This window comes from Solanum verrucosum, unplaced genomic scaffold (assembly GCF_900185275.1).
Source record: "Solanum verrucosum unplaced genomic scaffold, falcon-dt-bn FXZP01000278.1, whole genome shotgun sequence".
NCBI lineage: Eukaryota > Viridiplantae > Streptophyta > Magnoliopsida > Solanales > Solanaceae > Solanum > Solanum verrucosum.
In genome coordinates this window covers 884,937-892,007 of record NW_026020332.1, presented here as the reverse complement: position 1 = coordinate 892,007, position 7,071 = coordinate 884,937, and the positions used below count along the sequence as shown (strand labels likewise).

Sequence of the window (7,071 nt, the reverse complement as noted above, 5' to 3'; positions counted from 1 at the left end):
CGTTGAAGTTATTGTCTCCCTAAATCAAAGAATTTCCAAAGTTTTTGCAATTGGCTAAAGATCGGGGGATTTTCCTCTAATTCTTGTCATCAAAGTCTAAGCTTCTGAGTACACTACCTTCCATTGCTAAAAGTTTCTGGAAGAGTCCCATAAAAGATTGTTTTGGTGATATCCAAAACCTCAAGACCACCCACCCATTGTTGCCAAAACACATTGTGGAATTTCTCCCTTCAAATTGTTTCTACCCAAATCTAAAATCCTTAGTGACGTTAGATTGCAAATAGACGAAGGGATATCTTCACCGAGATTATTATCTTCTATTTTCAATACCTCGAGTCCACTAATATTGACTAGACATTGCGGAATTTCTCCCTCAAGTTGTTTCTCCCCAAAATACACCACTTCCAATTTCATCAAATTGCAGAAAGATGAAGGAATTTTTCTTAGTGAGATTGTTGTTGTGGAGATACATCCATTGCAAGTTTCTCAATTTGCCCAAGGAATCCGGAATTGAACCAATGAGTTGATTAATATTTAAATACATAGTAACAAGTCTTCCTATATTCCCCAACTCACTTGGAATCGAACCAGAAAGGTTGTTAGCAAAGAGAGACAAAAGATACAACTCATTCAAATTCCCCAAAGAAGTAGGAAATAGACCACTAAGAAAATTAGTAGAGAAATCTAAATAACTAAGAGTCCTTAGGTAACCTATTTCTTCAGGAATGGAGCCAGAAAGGTTATTCTGATAAAGGTACAGAACAGAAAGGCTGGTCAAATTTCCCAATGAAGCAGGAATAACACCACTTAGAGAATTCTTAGCCAAAACTAGTTGACTAAGAGACCTTAAACAACCTATTTCTTCAGGAATGGAGCCAGAAAGGTTATTCTCCTGAAGATACAGAATAGAAAGGCTGGTCAAGTTTCCCAATAAAGCAGGAATAAACCCTGAAAGATGATTCCCATTAAGAAACAAACTAGATAAGTTGGTCAAATTTCCCAATGAAGTAGGAATAGAACCATTAAGAGAATTAGTACCCAAATCTAGAGAAGTAAGAGACCTTAAATAACCTATTTCTATAGGAATCGAGCCAGAAAGATTATTCTGATAAAGAGACAAAATAGACAAGTTGGTCAAATTACTCAATGAGGTGGGATTGAACCATTTAAAAGGTTGTCATAGATGTAAATGTTCTGGAGCTTGGCTAATGACCCGATTTGTGATGGGATTGTGCCTGAAATCAAGATTGGTGTGCAAGTCTATATAGACAAGATTAGTGAGATTACTAATTTCAGGTGGGATAGTTCCAGAGAGATTATTCACACTAAGATCAACATATTCAAGAAAAGGGAGAGTCGAAAATGGAAAGTCATAGAGTGTACCGATGACACGAGCACCTTGAATATCCAACTTGCTTACCCTACCATTTAAGCAAATAACTCCATACCAATCCCTGCATGCATTCGAACTTTGAGTCCATGAAGCTAATAAGGAATTAGTCTTGTTCTTGAAAGTTGCTTTCCATTTTAGGAGGGCAATTTCTTCCTCCTTGGAAGCAAAAGTAACCGAAAAGAGATATAAGAGAATGAGAAATTGAACTATTTTGGGAACCATCATCAAATATATTGATAATATGCTATTTTCTTGGATTTTTTTTTCTTTTGATAAACTTGTGTAGTGTACACATTTATTTATATTTAGAGATCTTTTTTTATGGTATTGCTAGTCAATGACAAGTCAGTCTTATAATTATTATTATTATTATTTTAAAATAAAATTATCCTATTGGTGAATAGTTCGTTTAGTCAGCTAAATGAATAGGGAAGTATAATTCTCAAATTAGTCCAACGTCATAAATACGATAGAGTAGCATGACTCTTCTGTAAAATAATAATAATTTTGAAATATTGATCTTTTCTAATAGATATGATTTTAAAAATCAAACTCCCTCCCACAACTTTGAATAAAATCAAAATCCTCCATTTATCTTATGCATTGTCCATTTTATCCTTGTTATATCACATATTATCTAATACCTCTTTGTATTATTATATAATTTATTTTTTAATCTTGGTATTTATAGCCGTTTCTTTTAAGTTCATTAATATTACAAGTAGAATAATATTTTAATGAATTTGTCACAAATTATAATATTAATTTTATGACCAGTATTCCAATATAATATTCAATAATTTAGAAATAATCCAAGTTTTTTTATTAAAAAAAAAGAACTGTGCAAATAATTATTTTTAGCTAATAAAAGTACTAGTTGTGGCAATGCTATTTGAGTGCTTTCCACTTAATTGAAGTTTCATTTTCTTGTCCTTAAAAGAAAAAAAAACACACCTAATTTAAATCGAGAAAAAGACTATTTATGTATCAATAATGGAAATTTTAATCTTTAAATTGAATACTTGATATAAACATCAATTGCGGACAAGGTTTTACTTATTATTATTTTTTTAAAATTTACATTTGATTTTAAAGAATTCACTGTATATGATTGATCAACTTCTATTTTACTACACCAAAGACTACTACTCCATAATTGAATGGAAACACAGCCTATAAATTTTATTTTTTCTCACTTTTTAAATACTAAACACATTTCTTTAAATTTTACTAGTCTTGTAGAAATTTCAAAGAGAAATATTAGGTAGGGAAAATAATAATCATTCTTCATATACATGCTTCTAATTCAAACTTTCTTCTATGAAATAAATTACTGATCGTACAATTTATTCATATCAAATAATCAATCAATCCAAAGTTTGGAAAATGTTGTCATCCTCAAGTCAATGACCCAAGTCTTACGGAAACGTCAAGTTTGGCTCTATTAATTGTCTAACAACATAATTGTTTTTCTTGTCCAAAAAATGACCTTTATTTTAAAAAAATAAAAGAAAACAAGCAAAACACAAAATTTCCTTGTCGTTTGATAGAATGTATTAGCTTTGTTTATTATTAGTATCAGTGACATACATAGGATATCTTGCAAGCGGTGTCTACTTTTAAGTATATATATATAACACAATTCACATATACTATTTATATTTTTTTCAAAAAGTGACAATTTTTTAAAAACTTTTCCTGGATAAGTTTTCGTTTTGAAAATAATCTCATTAAATATAATAGTAGGTTGTTAGGGATGACGATGGAGCAGGGCGTATGCGGGGCGGAGTGGGTTTGAGGCTATGCGGAACGGGGTGGGTTGAAGTGTTTTTTTTTTCAAAACTAATGCGGGGCGGGGCGGTTCGCGGGTATTAGGGGTGTTCGTGGTTCGGTTTGGATCGGTTATTGATTAAAACCAAAACCAAACCAATCTAGTCGGTTTTTTAAATTTCTAAAACCAAATCAAGCTAAACGAAAAGAATAACCGTCGGTTTGGTTATTGTCGATTTGGTTGGGTTTGGTTCAGTTTTTCTGGTTTATTCGGTTTGAAAGTAATAACTTTTTTGAGGATATACATATCTCAATAGACACAAACACCTAATACATGAACAATCCATAGAAAAGTTATTGTCGGTTCAATTAAACAATACTAAAAATTATCATTACACGAATAAAGTGATTCAATTAAGAGAAAGTATGACTATTTTATGTGAAGTAGGGTAGTTAAAGACTAAAATGAATTTTGATGGACTTGGACGTAGGATTGTTATAGTTGGGCTAAAGTGTTGGGTTTGAGAAAATGGTAAAGTTAAAGACTTAAGTTAAATAAAAGTTTACAAAATATTTATCTTTTATTTATGAGTAATATATAAATAATTATAAAATTTATATATCTAATTTATCGGCTTGGTTGGGTTATTTTTGGGTTTTTTATTTAGTAAAACCAAAACCAAACCAAATAGTATCGATTTTCAAAATTTAAAACCAAACCTAACCTAACCAAAACAAATATCAATTTTTTTTAATCGGTTTGATTCGGATTGCAGTTCGATTTGGTTTTTTAACCATAACCATTAACATTTTTGGAGGGTATATGTAATTATAAGCGGGTTCAAACTTAATTTTAATTTTTACATGTTATAAAAGTCATAGAGCATTATTTATTAAGATAATTTCCTTAAAGCTACTAAAATATTGAAGATAGTAAATGAAAATGGTTCAATAAAAAATAATACAATTTCTTACATGTTTTTCAATTGACCTCTAAAAAATATATTTTTAAGTCATTATCTATTAATTAATACAACTTAATGAAAAAATGAATTTATTTGTATGAATTTTAGTTTTAGTATCAAACTTAATCAGAAAAAGAAAACATTTTAAAAATTATGTGATGCTGATTGAAAATGAAAAAAATTATTACACGGAGGATTAAAAATTTTGCGGGTTAAACTCAACCCGCCCCGCCCAATAGCCATCCCTACAAGTTGTACAAGTTTGAACTCACGACCCTCACACAACAATTGACACACTTAACCAATTGAACTGCGTGTCCTTTATAACAAAAGGTAACACTATATTGTATATATCTTTCATCTTTTGTCTTTTAATATATATATATATTCGCGGGGTTTAGATAAAGAAGAAGTTGCTAACAACATAGGCTAAGGGAAAGAGATGAACAGAGTAAAAAAAAAAGTATTTTGGGAGAAATTACATAGATTTAGTAATAACAAACTACTAAACTAGATAAGGGAACCAAAGGAGGGAGTACTGAGTAGGACTTTACAACATAAATCACAAACCACATCTTTCCTCAAACTCATCACCTTTATTACTCAAACTCATCACCTTATATATATATATATTGTAAGTTTTTCTGATAAAGCAATGTCCCGTGACACCCTTTGGACCTTCCTAGATCCACCCCTAATTAGTATCTGTTTGGTAAGCATTAGTTATATACTCTGGGATCATTTGGTTGGATGTATACAAATAATGGTGAATAGAGTTTATTAATAATGTATGCATTCATAATGCTTGTATTGATAATACTTGCATTAATTATACTGAGATTATTTCTTATGTAGTGTTTGGTTTGGTGTGTTAATACTCCCTCCATCCACTTTTATTTGTCATGTTGCGCTTTTCGAAAGTCAATTTGACTAATTTTCAAAGTTAAATTATATTACATTAATTCAATATTTTAAACAAAAAAATTAGATATTCAAAAACTATATGAAAAGTACTATACATTGCAATTTTTTGCGTATCAATATGATGAAAAAATATATTGTAAAATCTAAGTCAAAGTTATTATAGTTTGACTCTAAAAATGGAAAGTATGACAATTAATAGTGGACGGAGGGAGTATGTCATGGCCCGAGCCTACACCCTAGGCGGGACTGACACTCGAGAACCATTGTTGGCCCCAAGCGAACCCTTGGTCTGACTTATTTACTCAACGGAAGACTTAATTCAACAAAGACAAGTTTATGTAATAAAATGATATGTTATAAAGGAACATTCAACTTGGCCATTAAGGCAAACTCAAGTCTTAACATAAGATAATGACAATGAAAAGACTAAAGAACTAACATCTGATTGTCTATGAAACCTCTAAAACAACTGAGATGGATGTCGGGACAAACCCCACGACATCCTAATGAACTAATAAAATAATTGAAAGAAATAAAAAGGAATCCTCCGGAATGCAATGAGGCTCACCAATTGACTCTGGAGTGCTCACTGGATCAACGATGCGCGAGATGTCGATCCTAGTTACCTGTGTCGCATCATAATAAGATGCAGGCCAACTGACATCAATACATTGAATGTACAAGTATGCGAGTTGGAATGCTAAACACAACATAGGCTTGAAAGGAATCTGAAGAACTTACCTCGCTCAACTCAATATAACTGAACTCATTTCAATATAAAGTAGTTTAAAACAAGTGCAATATAAAGAAAATCTGTTTAAAACATTATGTCAACTCTGTGTGTATGCAAAGATACATATAACTTTGAGATGTATGTAAAAATACAAATAAACAGTGTATTTAAGAATACAATTACTTCTGTGGGAGTTTCTCTAACCGACAATTATCACGTAAGAGCTATTATAATGATACAACGTTTGCCTCACGCTGCCAGGGCCGTCCTATACCTTGCCCAGGGTATAGAACCTGAACTACTAAGTGGATTCACTAGTCAATGCTAAAAAACACTAAAGGAATCATCTAGAACGTATTTTCTACCCATGATGGCTACATGATTTATGTGGGCTGTGAGTTGTCTGAACTCTCCCCCATATCGGTGCTCAATATTACTCCCAAAAATGTGATATTAGCTCTTATGTTTAAAAACATACTTCTTTCTGTGATTTGAGATAATTGCTCAAAAACTTAGCTCAAAGGCTATCTTGGAAATCATAGTTTCCTCTCTTGCTTCATTTAGAAAGCGATTACTCTTTGCTAATAACTAGCTCAAAGGCTCTTCGGAAATCAAAGTTTTCTTTCTTGTTTAAATGTGAAAACATTTTACTCTTTGGGAATACAAAGTCCCGATATACTTCTTTTTAAGAAATGAACTCAACTCTTTACTCTTTGCTTAACTTGAAACTTAAGTCTTTAAACAAAGTTAAAATGTTTGTGAAAGACTTTTGAAACCTTTATAAACTTCTCTTGACTTTGATCTTAACTTTCCTTGAATTAGGCAATGGATTCAAGGTTCATGATATCATGTTTATGGATGATTTCATGATGTTTATATGTACCTTAGAGTGTTGGAATCAGCTAGAAAAGATAGGTACATTGATAAGGAACAAGTACTAAAAGGTGGGAAACGAATGGGGAGAACCGGCATCCATGAAGCTCTGAGAGGCGCGGGGCGCCAACCCTCAAAGTTCAAAGAGTGACTTGGGGAGCTCTGGCTGGTGCGGAGCCCCAGAGGTCAGAGTTCCGAGAGCCTCTCATGGGGCTATGAGAGGCGCGACGCCCCAATCCCCTGCCCAGGTGAACTCCAGCTTTTCTTCCTCCTTTTTCATCTCTAAACCCTCTAAACTTCAATGGTTATTTCCCCAAACACTTAGAATCATTTATACCCTCAATATGTATACTAGATTCAAACTGAAATTACACCTGGAAACATGAATCAAAGCGCAAGAAACTTCAACAACA

General features: G+C 32.2%; 1 pseudogene; it reads right to left on the bottom strand.

The window, feature by feature from the left end:
- Positions 1-373: 373 nt before the first annotated feature.
- On the bottom strand, positions 374-1,615 carry LOC125836347 (probable leucine-rich repeat receptor-like protein kinase At1g35710; annotated as a pseudogene).
- Positions 1,616-7,071: the final 5,456 nt, after the last annotated feature.